Raw genomic sequence first — 16,535 nt, 5'->3', positions numbered from 1 at the left:
GGAACCTAGCAGAAACTGGGGGAACGTGCAAATGCCCCACAGACAATTGCCTGAGAGTGGAATTGAACCCATGTCTTTGGGAGTCTGCAGAATTAACCACTGAGCCACCATGCATCAATCCAATGAGTATATTTATAAAAGTGGCAGCTGCTGAGTAGATTTCTTTGAATGTGCATGGAAGGAATGAGTCAATTTTTTTTCCCTATCGTGTTGTGTGCAATTCTCCTGCAGCATTAATGAGATTTTCTCTTTGCACAGAGATACAGTTTGAATTCACTAGAACTATATCGGTGCTTTCTCATGCACACAGCAGCAGTTTGTGAGTAAGCTGCTCTCTCTTCCTGGCATTGTTTGCCCTTTCTTTTCCCTTATGAGTTTTCCATTCATGTTTCTGTTTAATTCAAAAGAGCATGTGCTATATGTGTGTGTGTGTGTGTGGGTGTGTGGGTGGGCTTTGAAAGTGTCCTGTTCGGCAAACAATTGAGTTGAAGGGAGAGAAATGGGAGAGAGCTTGAAACGTGGGGGAGAAGAGAGAAAAAAAACCTTCACAATTTAATCAGGGATGTGGGCGTGAAGACAGCAGCTGCTCCGAGACACTTGTCGATGAATCGTGATATCCGGAGCATTCTTCCACCAACCTCGATGAGCATCTTAGCTCACTGAGCAGAAACAGTATCCTTTGTCTTCTCTGGATCGGGAGATATAACAGAGAGCAGCGTAAGGTTTACTTCTGACGCACTCCATCCTCCGCCCCTCCCCCCTCCCCAAATGCCAAGGACCATCACTTGCCAAAAAAAATTCTACACTTACAGCCACAGGTGCTCAAAGGAGGGTAGATCAGTCCTCAGGCTGACAGAGTTGATACACATGTATTGCCTATGATTAATCTTGATGAATACAATGTAAACAGCAGGCCGGCTGACCAAATTCTTCAACTGGTAAATATCCATTTCTTTGATGTACTTTTCCAATGTGTTACTGTAGTTGCTGCGAACCATGTAGGTGAAACATCTTCTCGAAGTCATTATACAGTGCATGCTTAACCCTTAAAGCCAAGACCTATGTAAAGCCTTTAATATGGTTATACCTTATTGTTTCATAGAGTATAACATTAGCAGCAGTGTATAAGCCTTCAGACTTCTTTTTTAATTAGACGTATTGACTTGATATTTAGTGAGTCTGGTTGTGGTATGGAAAGGAATATGATGAAGATCTGATTCAGTTAGTCAAATCCTGAGTTAGAGATTTCTGAATGTGCTGTCATAATAATTCAACACTGACATGACTTGATTGTGGCCGGGTTTATATTTTATTTATCAGTTGGTGAGTGTCAGGCACACTGGCTTAATGGCAGTTTCTAAATAAGCCGTGCTTTGTCTGCATTTTTTTGAGTAAGCTGTCTGAAAATCTTTCAGAATATGACTGGGGATCTGAAGTCTGCTTTCTGAAATAAAAAAGTGTTCAGTTTTCCACTTTTTATTGTGGTTTACGATATGGAGGGATTGATTTTATTTTAAGAGTGGTTTTCAATGGAACTTTAGCAAGAGGGCTGTGATTACAGTCCTTCCCCTCTGTCTGGTCTTGATTGTCTCTCCTGGACTTGGCAAAAGGTGGTGACCCAGACATTGCATAAGATGGTGAGCACATATTTAATCAGGCATTTTGACCTTTTATTAAAAATTAATTATATGAATTGTGTGTGGATTTATCAATTTATAAATGCTGACCATTATTCGTTTATACTGGCTTTATGCTTCTGTGCAAAGTTGCTTCATTTGCCACTTTAATGGAATCAATGCAACATTAACTGTAAGTCATTGCCCAGCCATACAGTAATATTTGAGGATGTAATCTAAGCACTGCTAGATATTACATTTCTCTAGTCAGCACAGTGACATGATCCTACACAATATTGTAATGTACATTGCGGGATTTCTAATAGAGAAAATTAAAGAAGATGATACCAAACACTAACTTATCCCATTAAAAGGAATCAGGCTACAACTTGTTATTGGACAGGTTTTAGAGTTTAAGGAAGCTTGAGTCACCCTCCAGTCACCCTCCAGGCTACTGAGTGAATCACACAGGCTAAGACTAGATTTATATCTGCAATCATTAGACTTGCTGAATGTATCAAACCACAATTGTTCGGGAAGTAAAATGGCGAGGAATGTATTCAAATTGTGAAAACCATCTCGTTGAGTAAGTACCAGATCAACAAACATGTGCCAGATGCTTTGTTTCTGACTACATAAGGCTGGTTCTTGAATATGATTTCAGTGTCATTTACAGAGGAAAGATAATAGGCTGAAAACTGCAGGCATGTGGCAGCTCAAACAAAATGAACCTGCAGGTACTGGATGTTTGAAGCAAAATGTTGGAATCACTCAACATGCCAGGCACTATTTGTGGACAAAACACTTGAGTTAGGTTTTCTATGTGGTCCTTCACTAGGATAGGACAATGTTGCTGAAGGATAACATTTAAAAAAAGATAAACTACAAGAAAGAAGGAGGAAAAAGTAATGAGATAAGAAAGAAAGCAGACCTAGAGTTATAGTTCTGCAGAGAGTTTGATCATTATTTATTCTTACCTCTGTCGAAGACTTGTGGATATTATAGAGACATGGTGTCGGTAGCATTTAATTTGTTCTTTAGTGTTCCCTACAAACCTTCTGCAGAAGTTACGAGAGAAGTTGGAAGAATGACTGCGAAAATTCAATCTTCTGACTGACAAACAGGATATGGTTAAGTGGCTAAAGTGATAGAATGAATGTAGAGGTTTTATGAGAGAACCTGTGACTAGTTATGGATATATGTGGTTCCTCAAGGTTTTCTTCAGGGAAAATCATGTTTAAATAAGTTTCTGGAGATTTTCAAAAAGGTAACAGAGGGTTGATGAGGGTAACATTGTCGATGTGTTACATGTGGACTGCTGGAAGGTTTTTTATATAGTGCTGCAAAAAGGGCTTAAGATCAAACTTAGTTCACATAGAATAAAAGAGAAAGTAGCAACTTGAATATGCAAAAATTGGCTCAGTGGTAGGAAACAGAGGAATAATTGCCAATGGACTCTTTATGAGCTGGTAAAATCTTTGTGGAGGATTTCCCCATGGCATCATTATTGGGACATGTGTATGTATTAATGATCTAGATCTTGGTGTGTAGGTGACAATTTCAAAGCTTATGAAAAATGCAAAACTTAGAAGCATTGTAAACTGTGTAAAGCCTGAAAGGACATGAACAGGTTGGTGGAGTGGGATGATGGTAGTAGATGCCAGTTAATGTAGAGGAGTGTGAGTTCATACATCTTGGTAGAAAGAATGTAGAAAGACGTACAAAACACAGGGCAGTGTTCTAAAGGTTGTGCATGAGTAAAGGGACCTGGATATATATGTGCATCAGTGACTAATAGTGGCGGGACAAATAGAGGCAGAGCACTTCCTAAAAATACGGTAACTTAGGCTTTATTAAAATGGGATCTGATGAAGGGTCTAGGCCCGAAACGTCAGCTTTTGTGCTCCTGAGATGCTGCTGGGCCTGCTGTGTTCATCCAGCCTCACATTTTATTATCTTGGATTCTCCAGCATCTGCAGTTCCCATTATCATTGTATTTTGGTTCTTATTTGAACAATTCATCTTGCATGCATCACACATTCCACTTTTGGTTTCTTCACAATCACTATTTCCAATTTCATCCAAAGTACCTACAGTATTCTGACAAATTTATCCCATAAAGACCATTATTCATTCTGGTACTGCTTTTCCTGTCAGCCACTGATTCCCTTTTAACTCTGGACCCTCTTATCCTTTGAAACAATAGCCCTCTTCCAATTTAGAAGTTTTACTTTATATTATTCCTTAATCTTTCCAATTACCTTATGATGGACAAATATAACATTGCCACAGGTGGATTACTTGCATGATGATTTTCATACAGCAATCCCGTATGGTGTCCTGTGGAAAAGCTCAAGTAATATGATCACGCCTTTCTTGTTTCTCAGTTCTAACTGAATATACTTAGTCCCATTTCCTCAAGGACATCCTTAATACAGCTATGTTGTCCGTATTCAGGACTACCACCACACCTTCCTCTTTCTCCTTCCCTTTATTTTCAGACATTTTTTTTTTAAATACTAAGCAATTAGATCTCGCTTTTATAATTCACATTTTGATTATTGTCATAACATAATATTCCAGCAATGTCTGTTTGTGATTGTAACTCACCAACCTTATTGTCCACACGCTGTGCACATATATTTATACATTCCGCACCTACCATTGCATTCTTCACAGGCTATGGCACTTCCAGGAGTTTTCCATCCATCTTGCGAGTGATAGGAATATTTTTCATATTAAATTACCTTCAGGGCTGTAGGAGCTATTTACAATTACAGTACAAGATTACTTAGAGTTATTGTTTGTTTTGGAGAGCTGTCTTTTTATAACACTGGCTTTCAGATTCAAGGAGCAAGGGGCAGTAATTGATAACTAGCCTACATCAATGGGTCAAGCCAGGAGCATTCTCTTCTATACATATGTTTCCTCAGGGTCTGCAGAAGCTGTAGCTCAAAGAATGCACTGACATCCTGGCCTTTCAGGATAGCATGCATCCTTTGACTTTTCTGCTGCATTCTTGCAAATAAATGCAAAAGACAGATGAGAGATTTGTAGCAGATTACCTTAGATTCACAAAACAGCTCTGTTACTCTGCACTACATCAACTGCAAAGATCATTTACATGACAGAAATATAGTCATCCAAAGAAGTTATAATGTTGCATTTTTCTGGAAACTGACGATCAGGTGAACATTTATGGTCAGCATCAACCTGCACTATACAGAAATGAAAAATTCCTTCTGTTGAAGTGGAATTGGTTCTGGTGCAAAGCCCTGATGGTCACATGAAAACAATCTTTAGCACTTTCATAACCATCTGCTGAAACTTCTGTGCCTTCCTCAATTACTGCATGTCATCCACTTGGGAATGGGAACAACAAATCTCACCAAATAAACATTGCATTACTGATGCGGGAATGAATTGCAGACTGGCTGATCTGGTCCTTTGTAGCATCCTTGAAAAATCCTGTTGCCAATGTGTTACTCTTTGACAACAAGGAACTCTGCATGAATCTTTTATGCAGTCACAGTGCATGGCACCATTCTGTATGTAGGGATGTGGCAGCAAATCTTATCCCATATGGTCAGGTAAGTGTCGAGTAGTCTGTGTACTAATTCATATTTTGTGAGAGGGTTACATTTCTCCTGCAAAGCAACAATTATTTTAGTGGTATATCTTGACCAGAGGCCATGAAGAGAAATCCTAAAGGGAGCCGTTTGCTCCTCTGTATTTGTCATGTTGAAATTCTGTTTCTTTTAAAAGTGGACAACCTTGCTGTATTCATAAGACAGTCATGGATGCTCACGTAATTAAATTTCAGGAAGCTTCTGAACGCCTACATTAAACGGACGTTCCATCTAAAGATGACACATAGGGAAAGAAATGAGTTTCATGACTTCAACCAACTCTGGACAAAGAGAAAATAACAAAACCTATTATTTTAAAGTGGGCATTTATGCTTTTACAGTTACTTCTTCTTTTGCAATGGAAATGCTGATGGGGGAGGTGATGCTAAACCATTAGCCTAATGTCTCACAAGCACTGAGATGGGCAATCAGCATTTGACTGCTACATGACTGAAATTGTGCATACAGAATTGCTGATGTATACTACATTGGCATTCAAAGTCAAATGCTGTTAACCTTCAGGCGGACTCTTCAGTCCCTTCATCTCTGTTTCCACATTTCTGGCTGCAAAGAAGTCTACACTTTGTCTGCAAGAAAGAAAACCATCATCTCTAGCTCTCTGGTAATAAAATGTGAGGCTGGATGAACACAGCAGGCCAAGCAGCATCTCAGGAGCACAAAAGCTGATGTTTCGGGCCTAGACCCTTCATCAGAGGCTCTCTGATGAAGGGTCTAGGCCCGAAACGTCAGCTTTTGTGCTCCTGAGATGCTGCTTGGCCTGCTGTGTTCATCCAGCCTCACATTTTATTATCTTGGAATCTCCAGCATCTGCAGTTCCCATTATCTCTAGCTCTCTAACAAGACTTTTATGGGAACTAATTTATAACCCTCTAGGTCTATCAAAAGTTGTCATTTCCAACACTTTTCCCTGCAACCGCAGGAAGTGCTATACCTGCCCCTACACCTCCCCCCTCACCCCCATCCCAGGTTCCAAGAAGACTTTCCACATCAAGCAGATGTTCACCTGCACATTTGCTAATATGATACTGCATCCGCTGTTCCCATTGTGGCCTCCTCTACATCGGAGAAACCAAGCAGAGGCTTGGGGACTGCTTTGCGGAACACCTACGCTCAGTTCGCACTAAACAATTGCACCTCCCAGTTGCAAACCATTTCAAATCCCCTCCCATTCCTCAGACGACATGTCCATCCTGGGCCTCTTGCAGTGCCACTTCAAAATGCACTTGAAATTGGGAAATCAGGTGTAGTCTCACTACAGATTATTGTAAAAATCAGGCAGTTGTCACAGTTTTAGCACAGCTCCCAAAAAGCACCAAATTTAAATCATAAATTCAGAAATACAGTGAAGGAGCTTCACAACAACTAGTGTACTTTACAAGTCTACTGCAAGGCATGATTGTAGATGTTAAAAATTTTTCACAGTAACAGGATTGTTCATAGTTCAAGATTTTATTTACGTTTCCCTTGTAATGCTCACTGAAAGAAGATGTATGTAAGATTCATACAATACTGCAATAAGAAATATTCATAATCACTGTTGCTATGCAATACTCATTATTATAGAATGTATTCATAGTTATCATGTAATAACTATTCACACGACAGGTTTCAGCGCAATGTTCATTGTTCCTGTATTTTTTTGATAGAGTATTTGTGTAATTCTTCCTGACAGGAATTGTTCCCAGTTACTATCTAATGCAGATTGCTTAAAGTTACTGAGGCAAATATTATAGCAGGCCAAATATCTTATGGAGTAACAGCTGCAATATGTGCAGGTTGGAAATTTGGGCCTCCGTCTTAGCACTTCGATCTTTCTGTGCCTGATTTTGAAGATTAGTTTTGACAGGTAGGTGTGTCTTGCTTTGTGTCTGCATAAGCGTTGTTAACAAACAAATCTATTGTAAACGACGCCTTCCGATTTCTGAATTTTGGTTAAGTTGACACAGCAATTGAGAGCTGCTATCCCACTTAAAGCAGTCACATGCAATTTGAGTTGTTCTGGCCGAGGTTCAAGGTGCTCAGTTTAGCTGCAACATTTCCCGTGTTCCAACAATGAGTACATTTGGCCGTGACGTGTTTTGAGACCGTAAAAACGAAGTTATTTTTTTCTCTTTCACAGCTGACTTGCTGAAATTTAAATTACAGTAATTTGTCTGGCTGAATATACTATACCACCTGCGTTGTGCAGTTTGCTGTTTTGTGATGGCTCCATTTTTGGCCACCTCGGTTGCAGTAGGAAATTAAGCAACTCATCTGCAGTCCCGGTTGTTGTTATTACTGTTGATGCACCAGCTGTAGCCAAGCCAAGTGCTCCTCCGAGCCATATACCATCCTGACTTGGAAAAATTCTTTCATTGTAGTTTGGTGAGAAACTTGGAAGTCCTTAACAGGGCTGGGAATGTACCTACATCAGAAGGTTAAAGGAGTGTTCTAGTGTGTATGCCTATTGTATGGGGGTGCTCAACTACACCTTAGTGTCATGTCAATTGAACTAAATTAGCTAGATAAATAAGGAGAAAAAGGACAGGCCAAATTACTGCATAAAAGCATAGTGACAGGACCTGTTACAATAGAATAAAATAGAATATAATACTAAAACAGTTACTTTATGGAGATTTCTTACCACACTCAAGTCATATTTAAGTGTATACATTTCTAAATATGTACAATGTCTGATAACTGCACAATTTTTGTCTTCTACTTATCTGATGATCCTAGATGCTGCCTTCCCCTTAACTCAAACTATGTCCAATTCATGTTCATTGCCATCGTTGCTGTAAACATACATTGCCCACTGGACCAGCAATGCCTCAATTTTAAAATCCTCATCCTTGTTTTCAAATCACTCCATTTTCTCGTCTCTTGGTACGCTTCACCAGAACTACAGCCAACAGCAACGATAACTTGCATTTATGCAGCATCTTTAGCGTAATCTTAAGATGCTTCAAATGAACATTCTAAAGCAAAATTTGACAGCAGGCTACATAAAGAGACATTAGGTCTGGTGTCTGAAAGCTTGGCCCACGAATTAAGTTTTATGAGTGTCATATAAAGCAGAGGTAGAGAGCAGCAGTTTATAAAAACAGAGATTCCTGGACTTTGAAGAAGAAGGAACAGTTGGAGGCCTCTTGCATGTTCCTGATTTTAATCACTCTACCATTAGTGCCTTCAACTGCCTAAGTTCTGGAATTCCCAACTTAAACTTCACTGCCTCAACCTCCTTCAATACTCACCTTGAAATTTATTAGTCCTAATATCTTCTCACGTGGCTCAATGTCAAATTTGTTTGTTTGGGACATTGCATAAAAACGCATTATAAATTCAAATTGTTGTTTGTTTAAGGTTACCAACGATGATGAAGATTCACAGTCGGGTGGGGAGGGGGGAATGATAGCAGGAAAAGAATTGATGTTTAAGATACCAAGTTATGTGCTGTGCTGAGAGGAAGTTCATATCTCCTGCTTTAAAGGCTGTGCGAAATTCAAATAAAGATTTGATTGTGCTTCAGTGTGTTTCAAACCAGCACAGGGTAATTAAATTTTAGTTGATAATGATAATCCTGCTTTCATTTTGGCAAAATGTTCAATGTGATCCTGTGTTTATCCAAACAAACCCTTATGTTTTGTTGTGCTATGTGTGGTACAAGGTGGCCTGGTGAAGCTTGCAGGGTGATTAGCAAGAGCACATTTGAATATGAATAACCTTTTTTTAAAATCTGAAGCCTGTGCTACATTTTAAAGGTTATATTGTGCAAATGAAGCTGTGCAGGGCTGCAGTTCAGATGGGATTCACTGCAAGTCCTCTGAGTGCTGCATTCTGGATGGGGCATGTAAATTGGGACATTATGTTGAGGTTGTATAGGTTGTCGGTAAGGTCTCTTTTGGAATGCTGTGCCCACTTCTGGCCATACTGCTATAGAAAGGATATTATTAAATTGGAGAGGGTTCAGAAAAGAATTACCAGGATGTTGCTGGGAATGGATGGTTTGAGTTATAAGGAAAAGCAAGATAGGCTGGGACTTTTTTCACTGGAGCGTGGGAGGTTGAGAGGCGACGTTTAGAAGTTTATAAAATCATGAGGGGTATAGATAAAGTGAATAATAAGTGTCTTCTGTCTATTCTGGGGGATTTCAAGACAAGGGGGCATATTTTTAAGTTGAGAGGAGAAGGATTTAAAGAAGACACAAGGGGCACTTTTTTTTTTACACAGAGTGGTTTGTGTGTAGAATGAACCTCCAGAGGAAGTGATGGATGCAGGTACAGTTACAATGTTTAAAAGACATTTAGATAAGTACATGAACAAAAAATGTTTGAAGGGATATGGGCTAAACGCAGGTAGGTGGAGCTAATTTTATTTGGCATGATGGTTGGCATGGACTGGTTGGACTGAAGGGTCTGTTTCCATGCTGTGTGACTCTGTGACATGGAGATGAGACAGCAGACACAAACAGAGGGCTGAATGTAATCCCTACTGCCAGCAGAAACAGATAGTGTGGAGTTTGCACATTCTCCTTGTGTCTGTGTGGGTTTCCACTGGGTGCTCCAGTTTCCTCCCACAGTCCAAAGATGTGCAGGTTAGGTGGATTGGCCGCGGGAAATTGCCTGCATTGTTCAGGGATGTGTAGCTTTAGGTGGGCTATGGGACACTCTGAGGGGTGGGGACTCTAAAACCCAGAATGAATGCAGTTAAAATTGGCCACTCCCCCATTCTGAATATAACCTTTCCCCAGTCTCTGATACCAACCTAATAAAATGTGAGGCTGGATGAACACAGCAGGCCAAGCAGCATCTCAGGAGCACAAAAGCTGACGTTTCGGGCCTGGACCCTTCATCAGAGAGGGGGATGGGGGGAGGGAACTGGAATAAATAGGGAGAGAGGGGGAGGCGGACCGAAGATGGAGAGTAAAGAAGATAGGTGGAGAGGGTGTAGGTGGGGAGGTAGGGAGGGGATAGGTCAGTCCAGGGAAGACGGACAGGTCAAGGAGGTGGGATGAGGTTAGTAGGTAGCTGGGGGTGCGGCTTGGGGTGGGAGGAAGGGATGGGTGAGAGGAAGAACCGGTTAGGGAGGCAGAGACAGGTTGGACTGGTTTTGGGATGCAGTGGGTGGGGGGGAAGAGCTGGGCTGGTTGTGTGGTGCAGTGGGGGGAGGGGATGAACTGGGCTGGTTTAGGGATGCAGTGGGGGAAGGGGAGATTTTGAAACTGGTGAAGTCCACATTGATACCATATGGCTGCAGGGTTCCCAGGCGGAATATGAGTTGCTGTTCCTGCAACCTTCGGGTGGCATCATTGTGGCAGTGCAGGAGGCCCATGATGGACATGTCATCAAGAGAATGGGAGGGGGAGTGGAAATGGTTTGCGACTGGGAGGTGCAGTTGTTTGTTGCGAACTGAGCGGAGGTGTTCTGCAAAGCGGTCCCCAAGCCTCCGCTTGGTTTCCCCAATGTAGAGAAAGCCGCACCGGGTACAGTGGATGCAGTATATCACATTGGCAGATGTGCAGGTGAACCTCTGCTTAATGTGGAATGTCATCTTGGGGCCTGGGATGGGGGTGAGGGAGGAGGTGTGGGGACAAGTGTAGCATTTCCTGCGGTTGCAGGGGAAGGTGCCGGGTGTGGTGGGGTTGGAGGGCAGTGTGGAGCGAACAAGGGAGTCACGGAGAGAGTGGTCTCTCCGGAAAGCAGACAGGGGTGGGGATGGAAAAATGTCTTGGGTGGTGGGGTCGGATTGTAAATGGCGGAAGTGTCGGAGGATAATGCGTTGTATCCGGAGGTTGGTAGGGTGGTGTGTGAGAACGAGGGGGATCCTCTTGGGGCGGTTGTGGCGGGGGCGGGGTGTGAGGGATGTGTCGCGGGAAATGCGGGAGACGCGGTCAAGGGCGTTCTCAATCACCGTGGGGGGGAAGTTGCGGTCCTTAAAGAACTTGGACATCTGGGATGTGCGGGAGTGGAATGTCTTATCGTGGGAGCAGATGCGGCGGAGGCGGAGGAATTGGGAATAGGGGATGGAATTTTTGCAGGAGGGTGGGTGGGAGGAGGTGTATTCAAGGTAGCTCCAGCCCAGTTCATCCCCTCCCCCCACTGCACCACACAACCAGCCCAGCTCTTCCCCCCCACCCACTGCATCCCAAAACCAGTCCAACCTGTCTCTGCCTCCCTAACCGGTTCTTCCTCTCACCCATCCCTTCCTCCCACCCCAAGCCGCACCCCCAGCTACCTACTAACCTCATCCCACCTCCTTGACCTGTCCGTCTTCCCTGGACTGACCTATCCCCTCCCTACCTCCCCACCTACACCCTCTCCACCTATCTTCTTTACTCTCCATCTTCGGTCCGCCTCCCCCTCTCTCCCTATTTATTCCAGTTCCCTCCCCCCATCCCCCTCTCTGATGAAGGGTCCAGGCCCGAAACGTCAGCTTTTGTGCTCCTGAGATGCTGCTTGGCCTGCTGTGTTCATCCAGCCTCACATTTTATTATCTTGGAATCTCCAGCATCTGCAGTTCCCATTATCTCTGATACCAACCTGCTGGGTTCTACAATCAGATAGAATGTCTGTCAAAAGCACATAGGAGCCTCAGAAATTTGCATCAAATTATTATTATAAGCTCTAGAGTCACGTCAAAAGGATTCTGACATTTTAATCGCCGCTGGCCCAATTACAGTGCAGTTTGGGCAATTTTGAAAGGAAAATGCTGTTTAAGGATGCAGCACATGTGTCAAGAGGCACTCAGTAACTAACCAGCTTCAGGAATGTGCAAATTGTGCATCCTGTCTTCAGTGGCATATTAGCAACTTTTCAGCAGACAGACAGTAAATATGCAGAAAAGACCGAATCTGTCAAGTGCTTGAGAAGAATATCTTGTTTTATCCAAGTTCAATTCTATGGTGTTCCAGCAAAGTATTTTTGAAGCACCAAGGGGCTAACAGCATGCACTATTCCATACTTCCTATTTCACTAAAATACCTGCTGTTAGGTAGTGACATTTCTTGAGGAGGCAGTGAGTGTGCAACCAATGACGCATGTCAACGCCTTTTATCATTATAATTTGTGAGAGGAGTTGTATTATTTACATCACTTAAAGTAATGTATAATTTGTTCTTTCACAATTGTGTGACGGTTTAAACCCTAAGGTCTTGGAAATGTATAATTTGACTATTAACATCTGTCATCATTGCCACATGAAAGGTTGTTGTCCGCTCTTAAATGCAATTAAAGCCACAGGCCTAAGTTACATGATTAGGAATATTTTCTTTTATATTTGATTTTTCTTTACTTGCAGATGATTTGATCTGGCTTTTTGACTCAAACTGGAGAAAGGGCAGTTCGGCGTTCTTGCACCCTCAGTGGATAGCATGTGTCACAGACTAAGAGTTAACCTGTTGCACTGTTCTCCCTGATCTGTGCTCTCTGCTGTCATAGCGACTTACCTAAGATATGTGCAAGTTGCTGAGAAAAAACACAAAGAAAAGTCAACTTACTTGGTATATCTTCACTAACATTGCTCTGGGTCACTGTTAAGGTGGAGAATTTGGGTGTTTCTGGATGTCAGTGTAATCCATGACAAACTACACACACACACACACACACACACACACACACACACACACACACAGAGTCACTTTTTTGTACTCCTAGGTAGACATATCTACATATCTGTCAGTGGAGTTGGATTTCTACTGAGATGGGAGAGCAGTCAGATCCCTGTTATCTCTTCTTCTGAAGCCCGTCTCGGTTTGAAGTCTCCTTGACATTTTGCAGATGTAACATTCCATGGGCTACAGGACTTTGTCAGGCAGTCACTGAATTTACATCCACTGTATTTTCTTTTCCCCTTTCTTAGCAGTCCTCTTTAAAAAATACCACACATTTTGGACAAATTTAAAAAAATGTTTGTGAAGACATTGAAGTCCTGATCCAGTGTCATAACAGAAGGTTAAAACTAATTGGCACTTATTAAGAATATGAGGCCTACCTCCTGTTTAAAACAGAAATTAGGAGAATTTCATTATCTCAAAGTGTTGTTTGAAAATGTGAAGGTAATAGAGGCTGGGTCTCTAAATTTATTGAAGGCTGAGTTGGATAGATTTGTTGGTAGACAAGTTCAGGAGGCGTAGCTACAAGTGGAACTGAGACTTCATCCAGATCAGTCATGCGCTTATGGAATGGTGGAGCAGATTTTATGGGCCGAATGGCCTACTCCTACTCCAGTTCCTTTGTTCCTACATCCTTATGCCATTCTACTGGAATTCCTGCCAAGCCCTCCATGCAGGTGATTTTAGTTCATTTGTTTAATTACATACTGACATACTGATGATTAGATTATATTCCCAACAGTGTGGGAACGGGCCCTTTGGCCCAACAAGTCCACACCGCCCCTTGAAGCATCCCACCCAGACCCATCCCCCTATAACCCACACACCCCTGAACACTATGGGCAATTTAGCATGGCCGATCCACCTAGCCTGCACATCTTTGGACTGTGGGAAGAAACCGGAGCGCCCGGAGGAAACCCATGCAGACATGGGGAGAATGTGCAAACTCCACACAAATAGTCACCCTAGGCTGGAATCGAACCTGGGTCCCTGGCGCTGTGAGGCTGCAGTGTTAACCACTGAGCCACTGTGCTGCCCCATAAAGCTGATGTCAACTAGCTAATTTGTAAGCCAAATTCCCTTCGCAAAAAGTAAACTCTAATTTCTCAAGAACAGGCATCACAATCAGGTCTTGGATCTTGTAAGTAAAGTTGATTTCTGTAAGGTACGTTTTCCACTATGATTGTACACTTTAGAACTGGATTATTGAATGTTTTGACAATTTTGACATTTAAAAGTCCTAATAGCAGACAGGTTTTCAACTGGGTGTTGGTTTTCTGTTCTTTCAAATAGAATGGCATTCTCATAGCTGTGTCTCTTGCCATTTCATTAACACGTTGTTAATCACAGTGAGAAGAAGGTCCTTCCTTTGAGTTTGTAAATTATACAGTTCTTGAGCTTGGTATTTCTTTCCAAATTAATATCCGTCTCTCCAGCAATTCTGTTTGAAATTCTCCAATCAATTTTTGAACCTGGTGAATCAAGCCCCGATCCTCTGAGCTCGGATGAAAACAACTAGTCCTTTTTCCCCAAACATTTTTATTTCTCTCTCAGCTGAATGAGACAGCCACTCACATAATCCCAATCAAACCCATCCAACTGTAGCCAAAACATTTCCAGAATGACTTACGTTTCACTCTGCATTGTAATCTCCAGAGTCCCACAAGGGTCTAATCTAGTCATGACTTTCCCTCATATATAGGGTACAGTTGGCCACATCATCCAATGATATAGAAGAACCTTTAATAGATATATGTTGAGGGCACAGAGCTCACAACCTGTCTCAGTCCCTCGATTAAGAGATAACAAGGTATGGAGCTGGATGAACACAGCAGGCCAAGCAGCATCTTAGGAGCAGGAAAGCTGACGTTTCGGGCCTAGACCTTTCACCTGAAATGTCTGCCTTCCTGCTCCTATGATGCTGCTTGGCCTGCTGTGTTCATCCAGCTCCACACCTTGTTATTTCGGATTCTCCAGCATCTGCAGTTCCTATTATCTCTCAATCCCTCGATTATTTGTTTCACATTAAGTCTTGGGTGAGCCGCCGTTTCCTCCAGGTAAGCATTGCTAAAACTGAAAGTCGTTGTCTCAACACTACCACAAATTCCATACCTTTATCTGTTTCTGAATCTTACTCCGGTCAGTTTGTTTGGGGAAGAAAGCAAGGAGTGCCAGCCACTTCCCCTTCTGATTACCAGCCTACCCAACTTGAATATTAATCGTTCATATTCCCCATATGATTTGCAGTTACCTGAGAGCTGCAGCTGACCTTGCAGCAGCCAGATCTTTTGCAATGATTGACCAGGCAAGTTGCCACTCATTCTTGGAGTCATCGCTCTGTCTCTCCCTCCCTCGCTCTCTCTCTCTTTCTCTCTCTCTCTCTCTCTCATGCGCTGACTGGAAATTAGGCCGAACCCAACACATGGGTATCTTTAAGCCCCATCACTCAGGACCAGAGAGGAGTGCAGCCTTGCACCTATTTCCTTTTCCACATCCGAAGAGCTCCATATTATCTCGCCTGTAACATTATCTAATGCGACCACTTCCTTCATCCACCTTCTTCTTTACACCTCTGAAAAATCAGATTTGATAATTCCACTGCTCACCCAGCTGGCTTTGATCTATAAATCAGCTCATTGGAACCTCTGCGAATACTAAGCAGGTTTAGCACCATTTATAAAGAGACAATGGGGCTAATCAGCCAGGTTTTGATCACTCGTGGGAATATTTTATTCTGGGGCACCTCCCGGGAGATAGTGCATCCCTTTCATTCCTCACTGAATAGACTTTTAAACTGTATCCCCCTGACCCCACATTGTAAGATGGGTGACCCCTCCCTGGCTTACCTGGGACTGTGGAGCCATTGGACTTTCTTTCTTGGACTGGCTGCAGCCCCAGCAGTGTCCACTGCTGAGTTCTTATCACTGTTGAGATTGCTGCAATAGGATTAGCCAGCATCTGCAGAGGTTGGGATGTCCACTCACTGAGGGTTGGATGTCCCACTCTACCGTACATTAGTCTACTTGCAGCATATTATTAGTGGTGGGGCAGGTTTAGCCTGTCAGTAATAGCTCACCACACTGCCCCTTACTCCACCAGGTTCTTCCCAATGTTTAACGTTGAGGGACATGGGAAAAACTGGCCCCAACCTTGCGGATGGCTTTGTGCAGTCCTGGAAACCAATCCTTTGAGGCACGGAAATGATGGCTAACTCTATCTGCAAACTGGGAGATTCAAATATCTGGTAGCTAATGCATTAACAACCAGTTCAGCACCAGCAGAAGCCAGCCAATGTCGAGAGGCTGCAGTGGAACCTCAAACATCAGTTATGTAAGGACGGCTAGTCACTGTGGAAGCTCAGGCTGCTGTTAAATAAGCTGTAGCATGGTTGAAGCTCACAGTGTTCAAAGATGGATAGCAGAATGTCACAGCAAACTGGCAAATTATTCTCCAATAATCAATACTGATCACTGAGGATGGAGATGGTCTTGGCATTCCCTCTCTCAACTGTTGTTTAATTATCCATTACTAATGAGGGCTGATGTGTTAGGAGGGCAGAAATGTTGATTTGATTGTGGATTGTGGCAATATAGCAGGTTTACTCTGTTGTTTGGGATGCATTTATTCATGTGTTACAGCTTCACTTTTGGGAATGACTGGAATTACATTCTGCTCATTGAT

The 16,535-nt window shown here is 42.6% G+C and overlaps 1 protein-coding gene across 3 annotated transcripts in view; it reads left to right on the top strand.

The window, feature by feature from the left end:
• Positions 1–290: 290 nt before the first annotated feature.
• ptpn5 (protein tyrosine phosphatase non-receptor type 5) overlaps positions 291–16,535 on the top strand; it is a 134,327-nt gene continuing 118,082 nt past the window's right edge. Inside the window, exon 1 of one of the 3 annotated variants that reach the window (XM_048545267.2) lies at positions 291–319. The gene's annotated coding sequence lies outside the window, so the exon portion shown is untranslated. Of the gene's footprint in view, positions 320–627; positions 939–16,535 lie in introns of those variants that run through there. The other 2 variants (XM_048545266.2, XM_048545265.2) reach the window with 2 other exon arrangements.

This window comes from Stegostoma tigrinum, chromosome 17 (assembly GCF_030684315.1).
Source record: "Stegostoma tigrinum isolate sSteTig4 chromosome 17, sSteTig4.hap1, whole genome shotgun sequence".
NCBI classification, from domain to species: Eukaryota; Metazoa; Chordata; class Chondrichthyes; order Orectolobiformes; family Stegostomatidae; genus Stegostoma; species Stegostoma tigrinum.
The sequence above is the reverse complement of the archived record's forward strand: the minus strand, read 5'-3'. Positions and strand labels throughout refer to the sequence as shown.